We start from the raw sequence: 21,726 nt of genomic DNA, 5'->3' as shown, positions 1-21,726 counted from the left end.
GCCTATTGCTTAAACCTGTACAGCATGCTACTGTACTGAATACTGTAGGCAACTGTAACACAGTGGTATGTGTGCACCTAAATATAGAAAATGTACAGGAAAAATGCTATAATCCTATGGGAACACTTTTGTATATGTGGTCCATCATTGACCAAAACGACCTTATGTGTCATGTGATTGCGCAATGGTATCGTTAGTCAGTGGGTGGTCAATCTTAATTTGATCGTAGCATGCCAAGTTTAAGGTTCAGGCTGGTTACCCTCAGGAAAATGCTCAGTAGGTGGTTGGGCTCATGGGACTGAAGTTCAGAGCCTGGAGGTTGAGATGTGAGGGAGAACTGCAGGGAGCCTTCAGTGTGAATCGGTCTATGACATCAGCCTGCAGGTCAAAGATTTCCCGTAACAGAAATGATGCATTACGTGCTGAGCACTGCGCAAAGTAAACTATGGATGTTAACAGAGTGACAGAAAGACAGTGAATGAGAGACATGAAACCAGTCCCTGGAGGAACAGTAAATACTACAGGCAATTTAGAATTACCTTCTTGAGTCAGCTGGTGACTGGAGGTAATGTGGAGTGGTGAGCAGAGGGGAAAGAGCAATGGGCATTTACTGAGTGCCTACCACGTGCCTAAGTATACATGTTACCTTATTTACTGTGACTCAGTTTGGATCCTTAGCCTCATTTTACGGATGAGGAAATCGAAGCTCAGAGAGATTAAGTGATTTTTTTTTTCTTGCAGTCAGTGATCCAAGTGAGTATCTAGTTGTATTAAAACACGGTTCCAACTGACATTGGCTGATTGATGATTGATTGACAGGGTCTCGCTCTGTCACCCAGGCTGGAGTGCAATGGTATGATCATAGGATCATAGCTCACTGCAGCCTCAAACCCCTAACCTCAAGCAATCCTCCCAAAGTGTTGAGATTACAGGCATGAGCCACCACCCGGCCCATCTGACTTTTAAGCCTCTTATTTCCCTTCTACCTTCCAAGATGCTGAATCGGGCTGGGAGTCACTCCCTGGCTTTGCCAAGCCGTGTCATCATTCTGGCCTCAGCTCTCTCATCTGCAGAATGAGGCGTTTGTTACCACAATTGCTATAGTCCCTTCTTAGTCTCACCTGGCCAAATTCTATTATGGGTGGAAACACAAAGGAAAGGGGAGCTCCATAAAAAGGATATGTAGAAAATTGGGAGAGGTGAGGAAGATGAATTTAGCAATTTATATATGTCAGACCCAGTTATCTAGAATCGGATCCTTAGGAGAATATTCCCTAATATGGAGGGAAAGTCTCAAAGTCTCTGCTCTTAAGCTGCAGACTCGCCTGTTGCCCTTATTGTCTTGATCCTGAGTGCCACTCAAGCACCTGGACTTGAACTGCTGGAAGGGCTGGGGCTGGGAGAGACAGTGGAGAGCACCTGGCAGGGCTCTCTCCCAGTGCCTGCACCTCTGGGCTCAGCTCGGCTGGGCTAGCTTGGCTTAGGGTTTCAGGAGGAGCTGCAGCTAGAGGGCTGTCTGATGTTTCCAAGGAGCAGGCTGGGTGGGGAGTGAGGGGAATGCGAGGGCTGCGGGTAAGCCATCAGACCCGAGGAACTGGGGGTGTGAGTGTGTTTATATAGGACTCGGCCAACCTGCAGTTTCAGATTTCAGAGCCAGCTTTATTGGGAGACGTTCCTTAGGTTTTCAGTTAGTGCTGGAGCAAGGAGAGAGCTGACACCAGAGTCTTCCTGGAAGGCTGGGGGAATTCTGGAATCCGCGGCTCTCTCCCTGTCTCCTTCCTTCTCATGGGCGCTGCATCCGCCACCCTTGGCAGTTTTCTCCGATCAGAAGTATTGCTTCACTCCTTCTCAGTCGGCAGTCTGCGTCTCCCAACTGGGTCCTAACATCCAGCATGGAAGGTAAAAATCTAGGGTCCTGGGGATCTCCGCTAGGAAGAACCGGGGCCAGCCAAACTTTCAGTGGAGAGGACCCGGGAGAAAAACTCACATGTTGGGCAAAGAGGCGTATTTCACAGTAAGGCAGATATGAATGAGTGTGAGTGTGTGAGAGTGAATGTGTGTGAGTGTGTGTGTGGTGCAGGTACTTCTGTTAATAGTTGGGAAGCAAATCTTTTACCTCTTCTTCCTCTTCCTCCTTCCATTTACCCCTTCTTTCTCTCCTAGCAAATAAGAATATTGCATAAATGTTCATCTTTCTCAGGGTCTCTCATTAAAAAGTTAAAGAAAGTGTCTAATTTCTAGAAGGTGACTATTTCCTCCCTTGGGGGCAGGGGCTGCAGAGGGAATTTAGAGACATGAGTACAGAGCCATGTGTATCCAGAGTACTGATGCCCCTAAGGTAAGTCCTGGATATTGTAGGTGCTTAGAACACTTGTTTTTTAAAATTTTAGATGGTGGGGGGTGGGGTACACATACAGGTTCATTACATGGATATTGCATAATGCTGAGATTTGGGCTTCTGTTGAACCCGTCACCCAAATAGTGAACATAGTACCCAATAGGTTGGTTTTTAACCCCTGCCCCCATCCCTTTCTCCCCCATTTTGGAGTCCCCAGTGTCTATCTACTGTTGTTATCTTTATATCCTGGAACATTTCTGATAAAGCTACCTGAAAGTCCTGTAGCTGTCTGTTGGGAAGGTGAAATCCGTATGGATTCCAGCATGGTCTCCATGTGAAATTAGCTTGAACCAACCCAAGGGATCAAAGCTATGAGGGGCAAGTGACAGGAGCACTTTCTTCCCAGTGCCTCAGAATTGGGCAGGATGGAAGCCAAAGCCTTGGAAGAGGGGGAGGAGGAACTGGCATTTTGCCTGAAAGCAGAAATTTGGGCAGGGCAGGTGATTGGTGGGTGGTGGGTAAGGTTGGCTGAATGTGGCCCTGTCTTCCCAGGGTTTGTGTGGTGTTTCTTAGTGGCAAGGAGCAGAGATCAGGGAACTGCCTCATACAGGGGCTGGTGGGCGGGCAGCCTGGCCTGGCTGCCATGGAGCAGTCACTGGTCCTGTGGGCAGCACATGCTGTGAGGCAGGATCTTGCAGGAATGGTGGGTGGCCCAGGCTCAATGGGACACAGCCAGAGGCTGGAGGTGGTTTTTGAAAAGCAGATTTGGGGTGGTGAGATATACTTTGGAGGAGGAATGTGGTGGAGAAAGTTAGAGAAAGAATATGGGGTGGATGGAAAGGAACAAAAAGAGGGATTGGGGAGTCCTAAACTGTGACACATTCCAAAGCTGCAGCCAGGCAAGGGATCTCAAATCTCAATGTACATATAATCCAGAATAGGTGAGAAAACCACCATTTGCCTACTGACTTCTTTTTTTTTTTTTTGAGACAGAGTCTTGCTCTGTCGCCCAGGCTAGAGTGCAGTGGTGCGATCTCGGCTCACTGCAACCTCCACTTTCTGGGTTCAAGTGATTCTCCTGCCTCGGCCTCCCGAGTAGCTGGGATTATAGGTGCCTGCCACCACACCCAGTTAATTTTTGTATTTTTAGTAGAGACAGGGTTTCACCATGTTGGCCAGGATGGTCTCGATCTCCTGACCTCAAGTGATCCGCCCGCCTCTGCCTCCCAAAGTGCTGGGATTACAGGCATGAGCCTCTGCACCCGGCACCTACTGACTTCTGAATATAATGAGAGAGATGTATGAGAGGTGATGTGGGCTGGGCAAAGTGCAACAAAAATACATTTTAAGCCTAAGAAATCATATAGTGCAGTTGAGTTTAGAAGGCAATCACACAACCATTTATTAGGCAATATAATTAATAGGTTGTACAGCCTGGTTATTTTTGAAACTATGAGGATTAAACTTTTTTTATTTATATCACCACCTACTTCCAAATAGAATTCATAGCATCTTTATGTATTTAGTAGATGCTGCTGAGCATAATTTTGGCCAACAGACTCATAATTTCTTCCTTTTGTTCAATTGTGCAGTGCTTTGCAGCTCAAACCAAGTGCACTTTCATATCCACACTCCCATTCTAGCTCAATTTAGCAGGTGTTTACGGATCCCTCTTCTTCCCTAAGCAGTGTGCTAGATTTTGAGTATACAGAGATGGAAAAGAACTGGATCTGCCTTCAAGGATCTCTCAGTCTACCGCAATCCTGTAGGGACGACGGGAAAAATATTCCTACAATATAGATGAGGAAACTGGAGCCAAAAGATGCTGCTATGGTTAGTCAGCAGGAGGGGCGGATTAGAATCCAACTCCTAATCCAACATGCCACAGTACTGCATGCTCCTCCCTCTACCCCACTGCCCAGCAATGCTTGCACTTTCCTTTACCTGTTCGTCCCCCATACTTTCTGCATCAGAGTAATGAGAAAGAAGCAGCGACAGGGAAGGCAGAGTGGAAAACTGCTCCCTGGTATGGAACCAGTCCTCTCTGGGCCCCTCATCGTGCAATTGAAATGGCATCACTGGGTCTATGTCTTTGTTGTGTTACCAATTTGATGATTTCTACCGTGAACCAGAGGCATACTTTTTCTCTCAGATAATTCTTGACTTGGAGTAGATTGCCTTCCTCTCTATTTTCCCTGAATTATTTGAACAGGCAAGGATATGATAAAATTCAGGGGCTCACAGAAATTTAAGAGGTTTCAGTAGGGTGGTAGATGCTCATTGGACACCTGCTTTATAAAATAACAACCAACGTTTGTTCAATGCCTTGTAATTGGCAGAGTGCCTTTAATATAAGTAAAGAATAGTATGCGTATTAATTTCCCCCTCCCTTCCATACCTGCCCTACTCAGGTTTTCTAGAAAGGTCTGAATACCAAAAGCATAGGATCTTTGTCTTAATTTTTAGGCTCAAGCTAAAAGGGACATGGAGCCGTCTTCTGGCTGAGTGATTCCAAAGTTTTGGTCTGTGACAGAGTTTTCACCAGTCTGAGGTAAAATAAGAACAATAGGGAAAATGTACCACTTTTTTTCAGAAAGCAAAATATATTAGAAGACATCTTTTGGGGGCAGGAGATGTGCTGAAATATTTACTAACATCCTTTTTCAGAGCTGATGGTGAGAGTAGATGGTAGTCAGGCTTTTAAAATGTCCTTATTTAGCAAAATTAAAAGTTGGCAACCTTATATTGGTTCCTCAAATTTCATTTTTTGAAATTTTTATTGGTCCATGAAATTCAAAAATTTTGCCTCCAGGCAGGACCATTTCCAAACAGAGGAGACTCTCCCTGATAAGGCCAATTTTGGGGCAGATTCCTGAAAACTTGAATTCTGATCTTGTCACTACCATCTTTCTCTGTGGATCTTTAGAATGTGATAAACCGATAAACACATTGAGTCTTTCTCCATTCTTACTTTGTGAGAGGTTTCTACCTCCGGGGTCAGGCCCCTGGTGAAGGAATGTGCTCTCACTTCCTCTTCCCGTTTGTCCTGAATAGCAGGGATAGCAGACTTTCCATCATCTGCAGGGCTTTGGGATTAGGCCTTGCCCATTCTTATTCCCAGAGTCATCTTTTGGAAATGAGGGAGGTCATCTTCTATCCTTGGAAAAGACCAAGAAGATCTGTGGATTGGATTTTGGGAACAGCGTGAGAAAACATGTTTTTAACTGGGTGGGTGAAGTCAAGAACATTTAAAAATCTTGATATCAGTTTTTGAAATGGTGGGTCTTCTTGAACTCTCAAGAATATAGGCTAAGCCTGGCATGGTGGCTCACACCTGTAATCCCAGCACTTTGGGAGGCTGAGGCAGGTGGATTGCTTGAGCTCAGGAGTTCAAGACCAGCCTGGGCAACATGGCAAAATCCCATCTCTACAAAAAATACAAAAATTAGCCAGGCATGGTAGCACACGCCTATAGTCCCAGCTACTCAGGAGGCTAAGGCAGGAGGATCGCTTGAGCCCAGGAGGCAGAGGTTGCAGTGAGCCATGATTGCACCACTGTACTCCAGCCTGGGCAATAGAGTGTGACTGTCTCACCACCAGCCCCGCATCCCAAAAATAATCCAGACTGGAGCTTTTGTAAATGTGGAGACTCCTGGGGGTATTAGAGTGTCTGAGTATCCTACCTTTTGAGGATTCAGACCTGGAATTACAACAAATATGTGGGAAACCCCAGACAGGTCCCCAGCTGCCAGAATCTGAGACACATGGTTGGTGTGCACATGTGTGCAGACTTGTATGAGCAAAAGCTTTTAGGAAAAACTCAGTTTGAAACCACCCTAGGAATTGGACTAGGTGCTCTTTTTGAGGTTCATTCTAGGACCCTTTTCCTAAAAGCAGATACCCAGGAGCTTTTTCATCTAAGAAAACTTTCTGATTTTCTTCATCCCATTTTCATGGCCTGAAATAAGAGCCCTCCTAGCCTAAGAAAGTGGTTGAGGTTCCTAAATTAGGAAGGTTGTTCAATTGCGGGGAGAGGGTGAGAGGGCGGCAGATTCCCGAGCTTTCTCAGGGCAAAGAGGCATAAGGAAAATGACTAAAGGGAAGATTAGGCTCTGATCTGGAAGACCAGGCCAAGGTGTATGAGATTTTCTTTTCCAGACAGTTTCTAGATAGTGATGGGTCAATCCAGCAGCATAGCCCTTAAGAATGGTGATGCAGGAAAGCCTGAACCTGTGACTGATGATGGATACCATGGGGCTGTTCAAACTAGCAGAGGAGAGAAAGAAAGGAAAGGATCCAAGAAGTGTAAATTAAAGATAGCTGCCACTTGAGGAGTGGTACCTTCTGCAGGGTAGACCCCTCTGTGCTTCATCTGATGGCTCCACCTAGGGTTGGGCAGATGAGTGATGGTGACAGGTAGTGGTTGTCTTTTCTTTCCTTTTTTTTTTTTTTTTTTTTTTGAGATGGAGTTTCACTCTTGCCCCTCAACTGGAGTGCCATGACATGATATTGGCTCAGCACAACCTCCACCTCCCGGGTTCAAGCGATTCTCCTGCCTCAGCCTCCCGAGTAGCTGGGATTACAGGCGAGCATCACCACACTCAGCTAATTTTGTATTTTTAGTAGAGATGGGATTTCTCCATGTTGGTCAGGTTGGCCTTAAATTCTGGACTTCAGGCAATCTGCCCACCTTGGCCTCCCAAAGTGCTGGCGTGAGCCACCGTGTCCGACTGGCAGTGGTTTTCTTAGCCCACCTCTGGTCCCCTCCAGTGGTGGCTTTCCCCAAGGAAGCTTTCTCCAAGGAGGATCTTGTCTTAACTTTGGATAGGTTTGGGACACAGCATTAGCGAGTACAGCTAAATTCTTAGAGATTAGAATCTCTTCTGAGATGTTCAAGCCAGAAGGAAGAAGTTGTTAATCATTCAGCATGGCTTTTCCTGAATGCAAAGACCAGCCTGGGCAACACGGCAAATGCAAGGTCAACAAGGATATTCCTGGACCTTTGAAGGTGTCCCCCTCCTTATCATGGTGAGATTATGGAAAGCAATACCCGAACTTCAGGGCCAGCTTTGTCTCTAACTTGCTTCATGGTCTTGGGCAACTCAATCCTTCTCTGTGGGCTTCGGAGTCTTCATTTGTAACATGAGGGAATTGAACTTGATTGCCACCATCCTCTTTGTTTAATTCCGTATGCCTCAGGTCTCCATGTGATACACAGTAGGGCCTTTCCAAGAATTTCATGTAAACTTTATCACTCCAAGAAAAGAAGCATCCACGACCTCTTTCTGAACTGCAGGTTTATTGCCCAACAGTTGTACGCCTGTTGGAAAAGTGACTGAAGGTGGCAGGATGGACTAGGTATTCTCATGATAGCAGATCCAGGGTCAGAACTGAGAAGTCCACTTGGATGACTGTGCCTTAGAGTGAGTTGAGTCCATAATAATCATCAGTAAGTCCCTAAAATGTATGACTAGAGCCAAGAGATCTGAGAATTGCCCAGCATTTTTCACTGTTACTGACCAGGGCTGGTTTCCCATTTTAAAAGCCTCCTGAGGCCATGAAACAGCATCAGGAGAAACATGCCAAACCTGTTCAGATGTGTGTTGATATGTTTGTTTCTCACCCTAGTGTCCCATCATCATCATCCCCCTCACAATTGGAATTCCTTCCTTCAATTCCTCATAAACTCAGAGAGAAGCCCCCCTTCTCTCACAGAGAACAGCCCCTCTTCTCTGTTTCCTCCACAGCTCTGTCATTTATCCCCTGGGAATGCCCCTAGGGAATAGGTGGTATGGATGAAGCCATGGGGTGGTGGTAGGGTGAGAGAGGGCTGGAAGCCCAATGAGGTGGGGACTTGGGAGGCGTGTTTGGATTCTGTGGGCATGTCTATACCTGAAGTCCAACCAAATAACACTTTGCCTCCGCCAGCTCTATTCAGCGTAGAAATGCAGCAGATTGCTGTAGGCTGATGAGCTGTTCTTTGAATCCTCTCCCCTGTCCCATGCCAACATGCATTCCCAGGAGCCAGCTCCAGACTGCAGGAACCCACAGACTCTCCAGACTGGTGATGAGGCAAGTGCTTTGACTGGCTGTCAGCATCTTTAGCTTAACTCTGGTGACTCTGCTGAAACTCCTGTCTTTGGGAGCTAGAGAGGTGACTTGTATAGCTCTATACTTCATTATCTGAAATATTTGGGGCCTATGGGTTAGAATGGTAAAGTGGTACACATTGTTTATTACATAAAACCTTCAGTAGGGTCTGGAGCAGCTCTGTAATCAAACACATTAATATCCTGCAGCCAGACTGAGAGTGTCACATGAGTGGGGTAAATAAAGGCTGTAAAGAGTCTCATGCCAGTTCAGGTCGCGGTTTGCTGCTGTATGTGCTTAAGTCAGGTTGAGTTTTGCTGCCAGTTAGGACAAAACTTCCAGTTCAGATGTTTGTAGATTTTGGAATGCTATGAAAGCATTGTGGCTCTGGATTGCCTCATATATTCTTATAAGGTGGGAATTGGTCTTCCCATTTTACGTATGAGAAAGCTAGAGTTTAGAGAGGATCAATAACTTGTCCATTGACATTCAGCTGATGAGTGAGCTGAGCTGTCATTCCAATCCAGATCTGTCTGCCTGCAGAGCTAGGCTTTTCCTCCAAGGTAATACATCTTTAGAATGAATGAAGATGACTCAAGGGTGGGCACGGGGAGCTCTGACTTTGACATCTTCTCTGATTAGGGGAGTACTTTCTGGATATCTGATAAGGATCATTTATTGGCTTGTTCTTATTTATACTTTGACTTCTGTGATCCCAGTAGGCTAATGGCTCAGAAGAGAGGAAGCTAAAGTTCAGTCAATTTTGTGGCTTACAAGAAGAATCCAGCTGACTTTGTGGGGGCTGTGAGAGCCAAGAACAAATGGGGTCAAGTTGGATTTAGTGAGAGATGCATCATCTGCAGTGGAAACAACCCCCATACAGAGCCAGTGAAATGCACAGTGCTTCCTGCTTCCCCACCCATTGCCTGACTGGAAAAGTGTTCCCTTGAGTGGGGACCTGTCTTGAGAGAAGGATTGTCCTCAATGATCACGAGCCCTGGGTAAGCTTGAGAGTGATGAGCAGCTTGAAACAGGGAGAATTCAATTAGGGAGTCTCTCTGGTCTTCATTAGTAATGTGAAAAAACAGTCAAAGGAAGCACTAATTCAATCTGCTGAAGATGCAGCCTACTTTTAACACATCATTGGAAAGATGGACCCTGGTCTGTGGTCTGGGCAATGGCATAGATAACCTCCCTCTTCTATCTTCTAAGTACTGTCAGATGGCGGCTGCCATATCTGGGTCATCTCTAGGTCAGGCAAGATCTGGACTCTTAATATCCAGGCACATGTGTCCATGGTGATCCTCTATGGTGAGGAGCCTGCAGTCAGTGAACTCCAAGCAGTAGAAGGGCCAGCCACTCTGGCAGGGGAGTGGCTTGTGCTTTACTAGGAAGACACCCATTAGGAAGCGTGGTAGGTTAGTTTTCACAGGAACAAGGAACATCTGCTCCAGCCAACTAGAGAACAGATGGGGGGAAAATATTCTTAAAGGGGCCATTAGCTCTTGGAATTGGTGCCAGGCAAGTAGGCCTTTCTAAAGAAGACATGAGGGGGCAGGTTAAACCTCTTGGCCTGAGAGAACTGTGAGGCCCTAAGACAGTAGAAGACCCACATTTGCTTTGGAAAGTGCAGGAGAAAGAATGCAAGATGTTTTCTCCCCTCAATAATGGCTGTCCTCTGGGAATATGTCTTAAAGCTGTGTCAGCTTGCTGGCTGCCAGCTCAGAGCTCCCTGAGTCCTTCGGTCAGCAGTCCTCCCCTGCCAACTTCCCTATGGACCTTAGCTCACCTATATGACATACCCCACTTCTGTAGCCAACTCCCTCTTAAACATCCCAGGAGCTCTTCTGCACTGGGCAGTAGGAAGCTCACCTGCTTTCACTGACCCTCCTTTTTCTTCCTGTCCTCTCAGATGGCCTGGTCTCTAGGATAGTCCCCGTCTCCCAGCACCCTTTTCTGCTGTCTTCAGACAAAATTCTCAGTGCTTTCCCTTCTTCCTCCTGTTTGCTTTCCTTTTCTTCCTCAGACCAACCATGTGTGCAAAGTCTAGATGGCGATTTTGGGTCCTCCAGAAGTCATCTTGTCCCTTCCTCTAGGATTAATTTGTGACTTCTGGGTACAAGTTACTGTCTACTCAAAGCAGCTTAAGCCCCAGAGGGAATTTAATTATAAGGGTGCTGGGGTGTCTGTTAGAGCTCGAGGTCAAAGAAATGGCTGGATCAGAGGAATGGACTAAAAGCAAGAAGCTGAATGCCACAGGTATGGTCTTTGCGCCTCTCTGTGTGCTGGCTTGTTCGTTTCTCTCATGACAGAGAGGGCTTTCAGCTTCCTGGTTAGTCTATAGGAAAGAAAAGATGGAGAAGCAGCTCCTTCCTGTGCACACCACCAATAGCGTTGCCTGGAGAAGGGCTGATCTCTTTTTTCTCTCCATCTCAGGTCCCATCCCTGGGGAGGGATTTTGGCTGAACTGAGATCAGGTGGCTACCTCATGTAACCACAAGAGTGGGGCGGGTTTAGGCATATGGTTATTTCTGCTGTAACCGTGGATCTAGGGATGGGGCCAGTTTCTAGAAAGGGGTTAGTACTTTCTATTGCACATTAGCCCTTCTTGGACCTCTAAGCCTAGGGGAGTCTGGCCTGGAGAGTTTACACACCCCAACTCCTTTCGCTTGGCTCTTCTCCTGCCTGGCATGAGGACTGGCAAGGCCTACCAAAGAGCAGGGTAGTCTGACTGAAGGAACCTGGGGCATGGCTGTGTGTCATTGCTATTCCCCATGTGCAGAAAAGACCTGGAACCTGGACCTTGAAGGCCATTCAGTCCCCGACCCTCCCCTCAGGTACCACTCTATCCTTTTAGTAAAGTCTTTCATAGATGATTTGATTGTTCCATTTGACACTAGGGAGTCAACATTGAAAAGTCTCGCTGTTGGAAAGCTCATTGTTTCTAAAATCACTCTTTCATGATGTAACTGAATCCATCCATCGTCTCTCATTCCATCTGGGGCTCACAAGGAAGACTCAGGCCCACCATTTTGGGACTGAATTAGTGAATATGAAACTATTTTTGCATGAGGAGACAGGGGCTTGGCCCAGGCTCTATGGGATTTGGAAGCATTTTTGACTGGCTGCTGCCCTTCATCGAAATGAACCCCTGAGAAGAGACACGTATCTGACTACTTGTAGAAATGCCCAAGAGCACTCCTCTAGATTCCTGTTTCCCAACTACAGGCTCCATGGGACCAGAGCCAACTGTGAACCATGAGAAAGGTGTGGAGGGTCAGGCAAGTCAAGGGGGAGAGATAAGAGGTGTAGGGGGAGGACAGCAAAGGGGTTCTAGACCAAGATTCCCTCTATCACTCACATTGATGGACCTTGGGGAGGTTGGGCAATCAAAACCTGCAAAGAACCCTAAACCCTTTTGCATCTTTGATAAGAAACAGCTCATAGTTAGCAATGGAGAGGGGGACCGAATTTTAGTTCCTACATTTCTGACAGTTCCACAAGCTGGGGGGTTGAGACGATGATAACCAAGACTGCATAACAGGCATCGTTTTAAGCTTTTTATGAATATTAAGTCACTTAATCCTCACAATAAATCCTATGAAGTAGAAACTATTACTCACCCACCATGTTGCCAATGAGGAAACTGAGGCATAGAGCGATTGAATAACTTGTCCAAAGTCCCATTGCTAGTATGGAGTAGAGTCAGGATTCAAATCCAGGCAGTGTGGCTTCCCAGCCATCCTTCCTTTTCTCTCTGACCGATTGGGGAACCAAACAGTTCTACCCCAGGTGAACAGAAGAAAACACCACCTGATGTCAGCTCCTCCAGGACGGTGACCTTGTCCTTTCCAGCCATGTGCTAAGGCCCAGTGCCTTACGCCCAGCAGAAGTTCTTGTTGGAAAGAGGAAAATTAAAGGGGGACGAGGATTAGTCTTTATCTTGAGACTTTCCAACAAGAGAAATTTACATTTAGACATTCCTTGTATCCATGTATTTTCCTACCAGAAGGTAGTGTTTAGGAGTTAAACGTCACATCACAGACAAATGTTTGAGCAGGAGATTTTTCTTTTTAGGAAGAAGGATATGTTAGTGACTTTCTCCATCTGATTCAGACTTTATCTCTACCCTTGTCACTAAATTCTTTTCCTTTCTCTCTCCATGAAGCTGGTAGTTAAAAAAAAGAAATCTGGAGGAATGGGTACGGTGGCTCTCTGGTTACAGTGGTAATAGCCATGTTCCTAAATCTGACCTCCTTTCTTCGGGTCAAATTGGATAAACTCTCCATGGTGCTGCAGGCTTTTTCTTTCTGCTCCCCTTCACTCTGTGATGCCTCAAACCTCATTTCCGTCCACGCTCTCTGCAGACACAGAGTACTGAGGCTGGAAGGAGAAGGAGCGGGACAGGCAGACCCCACTCGCTGCTCTGAGTAGTGTGTGGGAGGAGGCTGGAGAATGGAGCACTTCTCTCTGATCCTGCCTGACTCTCTTGGAGCCAGAGAAGTGGGGGTGTCTCTGAGTGAAGCAGAGGGAGAGCCTGGAGGGGCTCAGGAGCTGGGCTATTTCTGTAACACAGAGCACATCTGCAGCCAGCCACAGAGAAGGTCAAACTCTGGGCGCACGGCTGGAATGCAAGGGGCCAGGCAGCTGGGGGGAGCTGTGGTTTTATCCTTTCTGGCAGCTTAGAGGGCCGCTGTGATGCCCTTTGAGGAAGGTGGGGCTACTCACAGCGAAGCGGGTGGAGCAGGGAGGGACTCCGCCCTGGTAGATAGTGATGATGGTGGAGGGCATTGGAGGAGGGTAGGGGAAGGCATGCAAAATCCAAATGCCCATCACATGTGGTGGAGAGGAATTTAATTCCAAGGTGTGGGGGCTCTAATTCATGCTCTCTGTCATTAAAAAAAAAAAAAAAAAAAAAAAAAAAAAAAAAAAAAAAAAAATCAGGCAAAGCACTGTGTGAGAGGAAAGAGAAATAATGCTGACACAGGAACAAGGAGGCCACAGAAACACACGCATGTGAGTGTGCACCAGTGTTCAGAAGTCCACGCGGGGGGGGGTACACTTACACTGTTCCCTTCCAAGGCCATATGTAACACACATATTTTTATCTGTAGTCTTTTTCTTAATGAGGACCATGCCCCGCCCACCACAAATTGTATAAGCTCCAGGCCCCCAGAAACCCAGATCTGTCACTGCATCCATGACACTGACACACACCCCCTTCCTTGGTCCCCTGCCTGAATGTCATGAAGCCCCTTCCTCTGCACATGCGCACCCCGTAGCTTCTGTGCCTTACGCTCATCCTCCCGCATGCATGTGTGTGGTTTGGGGCTTCTTGAGTTTCCGTTTATAGTTAGAAAATTGCCCTGCTCTGGCTCTGGCTTTGTCACAGGAGGCTCGGTCTTGGCTCGGTCTGACTGCTGCTTGACCTTTGGCCAACCTGCCCTTGGCCTGGCCTGCTCTGGCCACCTAGAAGCATAATCTGTTGGTTTGTTTTCCTTCTCAGGCTGTGGGTCCTCCCCAGCCGAATCGAAGCCTCTAAAATGGGGTGAGGGTTTCAGATGGGCAGTTAGCCTTCGGAAGGAGCGCTTCCCTGAAGAACCAAAGGTGCTCAGGATGAGCAGCTCTTTTGTCCTATCATTTGCTCTAGGGGCAATGAGATTGCCTTTCTCAGGTCCAGTGCGCCCCAAGGGAACAAGGACTTGCTACACACCTTATACAGCTGGATAGCAGCATAAGCACTAGAATTGGTTTTTTTTTTTTTTGAGATGGAGTCTTCCTCTGTCACCCAGGCTAGAGTGCAGTGGCATGATCTCAGCTCACTGCAACCTCCGCCTCCCGGATTCAAGCAATCCTCCTGCCTCAGCCTCCCAAGTAGCTGGGACTACAGGCGTGTGCCACCACACCTGGTTACTTTTTGTATTTTTAGTAGAAACGGGGTTTCATCATGTTGGCCAGGCTGTACTTGAACTCCAGACCTCAGGTAATCCGCCCACCTTGGCCTCCCAAAGTGCTGGGATTATAGGCGTAAGCCACCGCATCCAGCGTAGAACTGGATCTTCTTAGTCAGTTATTTCTGTCCAGTAATGTTGACCCTTAGAATGGACTTACTTTCAACTATGACACACATACAAAAGCCCGCCTCCCAGTTCAAATTATACTAGGAACAGACCTCCCTCACATTTGAGATTCTCAGGTGTTAATTATTCTGGCTCCTAAGTACAGGGGAGAGGGTACTATCTTGATGGATAACTTCCTTAGGAACAAATTATTAAGCATCCATCTGTATGTGTCAAAGTGTTGAGGGGTTTTACAGTCAAAATTGAGCCATTGTCTCCTAAGGATAAACAGTCCAAGGCAGATGCAGACAGATAATGATTATTGGCATTTATTGAACATTTACCAAGTGCCAGGAACTTTCATAAATTTTTTACGGGTATAATCTTATTTACTCCTATGGTGAACAGATAAAAGGCCCATATATTATCCCCTTTTCACAGATGGGAGAATGAAAGCACAGAGAGGTTAAGTTCCTCACCCAGAGTCCCTTAGGTAGTAACTGGTGGAGCCAGGATTGGAACTGGGGCAGTCTGACTCCAGAGCCAAAAATCTCAAGGCTAATGCGGATTCAACTCAATAAAAATAAATGAAAGGATTAGCTGGTAGGATGATGCATGAGAAGGGAATTTCAAGTTGCACAACTAACATAAAGTGGGAAGAAAGCTGGCTTTGGGCTGTGTCCTGGGCTCTAATCCCAGTTCTCTCACTTCCTAACTGTGTAGCCTTGGGCTAATAACCTGACCTCTCAGGTTCTTCCTCCGCAACAGCAGGACAGCAATACCTATCTCTGGGGGTTAAGCAGAGAATTCGCTAGGCTTGGGTAGGTGTTAATTCCCTTCTTTCTGTGCCAGTTGTCAAGTTTTCCTGGGAGGGTGAGGGGTAATTTGGGAATTCAAGGTTAGTTCTTATTTCAAGAAGAAATGTTCAACCAACCCTCCAATACCCTATCTTCTGGACAAGATTTTCTGCCATCACCACTTCCTCTTATCCTCTCGGGACTGCCTGGAATTGTAGGAGAGACAGGCTGGAGAGAGAGAAGGGTGTTTGGCTTAATGCAGCTGTCAAGCAGCTGTCACCCTCTGGCCACTCTTTCTTCATCTTCTTTCTATCCTTTTAAAAACAAGGACATTCTCTTGCATAACCACAGTATAATTAACAGACTCAGGAACTTAATAACATCCATACAATTCTATTATCTAATATGCAGTCCATATTGAAATTTCACCAGTTGTCCTAATAATGTCATTAGAATCCAATTTAGGATCATGTCTCTTTTCTCTCAGTCTGGAAAGTCCCTCAGCCTTCCTCCATGTTCATGCATTGAAGTTTTCTTAAACAGCACAGGATCCTCTCTGGGACTTCCTGAGCCCTGTCCTGTCTTTCCTCATCCCTGAGCAGGGCTGACTAGAGGAAGGCGATTAAGATACTCCCCTTAGGTGCAAAGCGTAAGAGGGTGCCAAAAAACTCAGTAGTCAAGATAAATAACATTTCAGTGCAATAATTTAAAAATCAAAATCAATGCAAACATTTTATGAAGAACAAAATAGTAACATTCGAAATAAAGACAGGATCCAAAACAGTGCCACTTTAAGCCATATTGGAGGCTGAGGCAGAAGGGAAATTCCAGTAATGCTGGCCCTGTCTTTATTTGAAATGTTAATATTTCGTTCATCATGGATTTTTAAGTTAATTTTTATTTCAAAAATATCGTATTAAAATAAGTCTTGGTTGGCTGGGTGTGGTGGCTCATGCTTGTAATCCCAGCACTTTGGGAGGCTGAGGCGGGTGGATCACCTGAGGCCAGGAGAGGAGTTTGAGACCAGCCTGGCTAACATGGTGAAACCCTGTCTCTACTGAAAATACAAAAATTAGCTGGGTGTGGTGGCACATGCCTGTAGTCTCAGCTACTTGGGAGGCTGAGGCAGGATAATCGCTTGAACCTGAGAGGCAGAGGTTTCAATGAGCCAAGATCACACCACTGCACTGCAACCTGGGCAAGAGAGCGAGACTCCATGTCAAGGAAAAAAAAAAATTCTGATTACTGAGTTTCTGGATGCCCCTTAAACTTTGTGCTCCCTCCCCCACCCCCACAGAGTGGGCTTTCTCCCTCTGCCAGTCATCCCACCCTCAGAACAAGTTGGGAGAGAGAGGTGGGGCTCCATGCCAGGAGGAAGAAGGTTAGGGGACAGAGAGAAGAGGCGGGAGGGGAGGGGTAAAGAGGCCTGGAACGCAGCCGTGTGTCTGGCCAGGAGCTCTCTAACAGCTTCCAGCTGCTTCCACAACCTCCAGACTTCCGCCTTGGGAGTGGCATTTGGTTGTTTTTTTTTTCCTGCTCTTCACCTCAAATGTGTGATCTAATTAGACTTTGCATCCCTCATTTCTGTCAGTCTTCCCTGTCTTGCAGTGTTCCCCTTAGTTGACCTGTCCCGACCCTGTTTCCATCCATCCCGGGAGCCCCTCAGGTGCTGCCACTGGTGCGCTCCAGGAGCATCCACCCAGTGCTGGGTGAGCACCACAAAGACCAAGCCAGGGTGAGAGACACAGGTGTGTGTCAGCCAGGGTGAGGGACACAGGTGGGCATCAGCCAGGTCGGGGCAGCTCCTTGTGGCCCTGAGAAAAGAGCTTCGGACTGAGGTTAACAGACCCTGAGGTTAGCCTTGCCTCAGGTATATGAGGTGGGTTATCTCAGCCAACACTTCCAGCTTCAGGGCTTTTGTTTTGTAAAGTGAGGGTGGTAATAACACTTTTCTGCCTACCTCATAAGACCATAAAAGAACCAAATGGGATAATGATGACAGTGCTTTGTGAACCGTAAAGGATTTTATTTGATATTTTCCCTTCTGTCATATAACAAATAATCCTTTATTTTGATTAAGACCGTGTTCAGGTCTGCTGCATTATTTGATCTAAATCCATGAGAAGAGTACAGGCAGATTCAGGACCCATGTTCATCTCTGCCTGTAACCAGCATTTCTGTCAGACTAAAGCAGGTCACTAGGAAACCCTGCCCATTCCCACCCTCATTCCATCACCATGTAAAACATAATGGGTGTGCCCAATAATAGGAGTCGTCATTTTAATGTCTCAATTGAAGGCTTTTCTTTTTCATAGATTTATTGAGGTATATGATAAATTGTATATATTTAAAGGGTAAAATTAGGTGCATTTTGTGAAACCATAACCACAACTGAGATAATTAACATATATCCATCACTCCCAAGTTTCTTCCTGCCTCTTTGTAATCCCTCCCTCCACCCTGGCCCCAGGCAACCACTGGTCTGCTTTCTGTCACTATAGATTAGTTTGCATTTTTAAGAATTTTATATAATGGAATCATAGAGTATATACTTTTATTTCAGGGAAGCCTGGCTCCTTTTATTCCGTATAAATATTTTAAGATTCATCCATTATGTTGCATGTTTCAATAATTCATTTCTTTTTATTGCTGAGTAGTACTGTGTTGAATGCATGTAACACATAACGTTGTACCCATGTGTTCATGGACATTTGAGTTGTTTGTAGTTTGGGGCTGTCACAGATAAAGCTGCTGTGAACATCTGTGTACAAGTCATTGTGTGGACATAAGCTTTCATTTTTTTCAGGAAGTCAGTGGGTTGTATGGTGCATGGATGTTTAAACTCTTCAAGAAACTGGGAAACTGTTTTCTAAAGGGGGATGTACCATTTATATTCTTACCAGCAGTATATGAGCATTCCAGTTCCTCTACATTTTTGCCAGCGCTTGGTATGGTTAGTTTTAAAATTTTAGCTATTCTAGTGGGTGTGGGTAGAGAGAGCTCATAGTAGTTTCAATTTGCATTTCCCTAATGACTAATGATGTTGTCTTTTCATGTACCTTATTTGACATTTGTATATCTTTGGTGTTGTTTGCTATCTTAACACTAAGTTGTGAGAGTTCTTCATAGGTTCTAGATAAAAGTCCTATGTCCATTATATATTTTGCAAATATTTTCTCTCTGTTTATGGCTTACCTTTTCATTTTTGTAACAATGTCTTTTTTTTTTTTTTTTTTTTTTTTGAGACAGGGTCTCACTCTGTCACCCATGCTGGTATGCAGTGGTGCCGTCTTGGCTCACTGCAACCTCCCCCTCCTGGGTTCAAGTGATTCTCTGACTCAGCCTCCTGAGTAGCTGGGATTACAGGTGCACGCCACCATGCCTGGCTAATTTTTGTATTTTTAGTAGAGACGGGATTTCACCATGTTGGCTGGGTTGGTCTCGAACTCGTGACTTCAAGTGACCTGCCCACCTTGGCCTCTGAAAGTGCCGGGATTATAGGCATGAGCCACTGTGCCTGGCCTGTAACAGTGTCTTTTGAAGAGCAAACTTTTAAATTCTGACGAAGTTCAATTTATTGATTTTTCTTGATGATGCATTTTATGTCATTTTTAAGACATCTTTGCCAAATGCAAAGTCACTAAAATTTTCTCTTGTGTTTTCTTCTAGAAACCTTGTAGTTTTAGCTCTTCCATTTATGTCTATGGTCCATTTTGAGTTAATTTTTTAATGAGAGGGTCAAGGTTGTTTGTTTGTTTGTTTGGTATCATACCAATACAGTGCCATGTATTGAAAAGGCTGTCATTCTCCTTTGCATTGCCTTTATAGAAAAACCAATTGACCAAAATGTGTGGATTTATTTCCAAACTCTCTACTCTGTTCCATTTATCTATACATGTGTCTTTATGCCAACACTATGTTGTCTTGATAACTGTAGCTTTACAATAAGTCTTGAAGTCAGGTAGTTTAAATTTTCCAAACCGATTCTTCTTTTTCAAAGCTTTTGGGTATTCTGGATCCTTTGAATTTCCATGTGAATGTTAGAATCAGCTTGTCAACTTTACAAAGATCTGCTAGGGTTGTGGTTGGGACTGTGTTATATCCACAGAAAATACGGGGAGTGTAGACAGTTTAACAATATTGAGTCTCCTGATCCATGAAAACAGTATCTGTCTCCTTTTATTTGGATGTTGTTTAACTTCTTTCATCAATGTTTTATAGTTTTCAGTGTATAGGTCTTGCGCATCCCTTGTCAAATTTATCCCTTAATTTTACACTATTATAAATGGTGTTTTAAAATTTCCTTTTTTCATTGTTTGTTGCCAGTATATAGAAATACAACTGATTTTTCTGTATAGACTTTGTATCCTGAGCCTTTCCTCCCTTGCTTGAAAATTCAATTTAAAAGAGCAGGGACCTGAAAATATCAAGGGGCAGGGCATTTGCATGACATGATACACATTTACAATGGCTCTAAAAACATGAGCATCTTTCTGTCCTAAGTCATAGATAATTTCAGTAGCAGCCCTACAGTAGCTGTGCCTGTAAAGGATGGGAAGGAGGGGTGGTCTGGTAAATTCTGACACTACACAAGTAGAACACCTCCAGATCTCTGGGATACTCTTGAGGGTGAATGGAGCAAGTGGGAATGCAGTGCAGCCCCTTTAAGGAACCTGGCCAGCCAGCCAACTGCGGGCTGCTAGGAAGGCAGCCCAGGAGATAAGATAAGGCCCCCTGGCATGTTTAAAGCAGGGTCCTGAGCCACAGCGGCTGGGCTACTGATAGGCAAACAGGAACCAGGGGTGATAAGGAGGAGGTGCCAGCTACTAAATCCGGGCTGGCAAGAGGAGTAGCCGCCAAATCACTCCTCTGGGGCCTGAAAGGAGAAAGGGCTATTAATTGTGGGTGTGTAGGGAGAGGGGGCACTTGTATTCTCTGTATATCCCATTTATGATCATGGTGAAAAAGAAAAATCCTACTGGGCTGTACTTAAAGGCACTCTGTTTCACATGGAGTAAATGCTCAATAAATATAGACTTATTGAGTTCCTTATGCTCTAGTGAGATGCTCTGATATGGGATTTAGAGACTACCTAATTTCTTCCTCAAATGAGGAAAATCCTGGCAAGGACTTACTCTCACAAGCCTGGCGCTGCTCATTTGCACGCATCTGCATAGATTTGCATGTATGTGTCCTACTTGTAGATACTTTTAGATTTCCCCCAAATCAGTTGCCTATTTTTAAAGGGATAAAGAGAGAATTTATCTCTTCTTGTTCTTGCTCACCTTTCATCTGTATCCTCCAAAGATGCTAAAATAATTTCTGCAACTTTGAACTATAAACAATACCTGTGGTTGCATAGTTTATGCAGATAGAAGCAATTCTTTGCCTGATGATGTGTTTCTTCTCTTAATTTCTATTATAATTCCTGGTTCTGCTCTCCAAACTTCTGAGTGGGACAGAGAGATATTAAGGTTAAAAAAAGAAAACAAAAAACCCTCTAGCTGAACAGCCAGAGGCTCAAATTGCTTAGAAAGGAATTAGTTCACTCTACCTGGACAGAGCAGTTAGAGGCAGTTTCGTGGATCTGAAGACCACCTTCCCACTGCTTCCCATCCCAGGGCTAGGGATGCTGTGACTATCTTTGTCTGCTCTCCTTCCTCCAGGAATAAATAAAAATATCATCCCTCCCCCAGATCCCAGCTCCTCTATTGGCCCGCCAGGCAAATATTTCATAATGTGGGCTCATCCAATTGGGCATCGTGCCAGAGTCAAGAGCCTCAGGTTGCGAGTATGCTCCAATCAGGCGGGGTGGCCTGGGTGGGACTAGAGGGCTCTCCTTCTCCACATGGGAGGTGGCAGCATTACTCAGGTGGATGGCATCCAGGTGGGAGTTGCTACTTTCTCAGGGCAGAGTAGAAGGGACAGGGCTGTCCATCAGCCAGCCCGGCTGGCTGAGGCAACCCAGCACTGAAGGGGTTAAGGCCAGCCAGCATGTGTGGCTGTTAATGATTGCTACCCACCAGGGACCTGGTGAGTATTAAAGGAAAACCTTCTCCCTATTCCTCAGTGTGAAAGGAGTCAGGACTAGAGGCAGCAGAGGGAACAGCAAAGAAGAGCCGGTGAGTAAGTGGTTATCTGTCTGGTCTATGTTTGTCTGAGTAGCTCTGGAACAGAAAAAGGAAGCCTAGATATACCCATTCCATCAGCTAGAGTGGGCTTTTGTTACAACCAGATACAAATTCTCAGCTTGAGACCAGATTCCAGTATCATTACTATGTATTAGAAGGAAATCTTTAAAATTATCTTAGTCCAAGGGAGTGAACTACTCAGCGTGGAAGCCAGAGATACAAACCATTGTCTGTCCTGATATCAAGACAATGGTTTTGCGTGGACCTGAACACAAAGCTGGAGCGCTACTCTTCCTCCCTCTCTCTGAGCC

General features: G+C 45.6%; 1 protein-coding gene across 50 annotated transcripts in view; it reads left to right on the top strand.

The window, feature by feature from the left end:
* PLEKHA6 (pleckstrin homology domain containing A6) overlaps nt 1-21,726 on the top strand; it is a 157,081-nt gene that overhangs the window by 67,602 nt on the left and 67,753 nt on the right. For 8 of the 50 annotated variants that reach the window (XM_074033818.1, XM_074033785.1, XM_074033847.1 and 5 more), the window contains exon 1: nt 1,643-1,899. The exons of the other annotated variants lie outside the window; for them this stretch is intronic. The gene's annotated coding sequence lies outside the window, so the exon portion shown is untranslated. Of the gene's footprint in view, nt 1-1,642; nt 1,900-21,726 lie in introns of those variants that run through there. 50 annotated transcript variants of the gene reach the window in all.

Source organism: Macaca fascicularis, chromosome 1, assembly GCF_037993035.2.
Source record: "Macaca fascicularis isolate 582-1 chromosome 1, T2T-MFA8v1.1".
Lineage (NCBI taxonomy): Eukaryota > Metazoa > Chordata > Mammalia > Primates > Cercopithecidae > Macaca > Macaca fascicularis.
The sequence above is the reverse complement of the archived record's forward strand: the minus strand, read 5'-3'. Positions and strand labels throughout refer to the sequence as shown.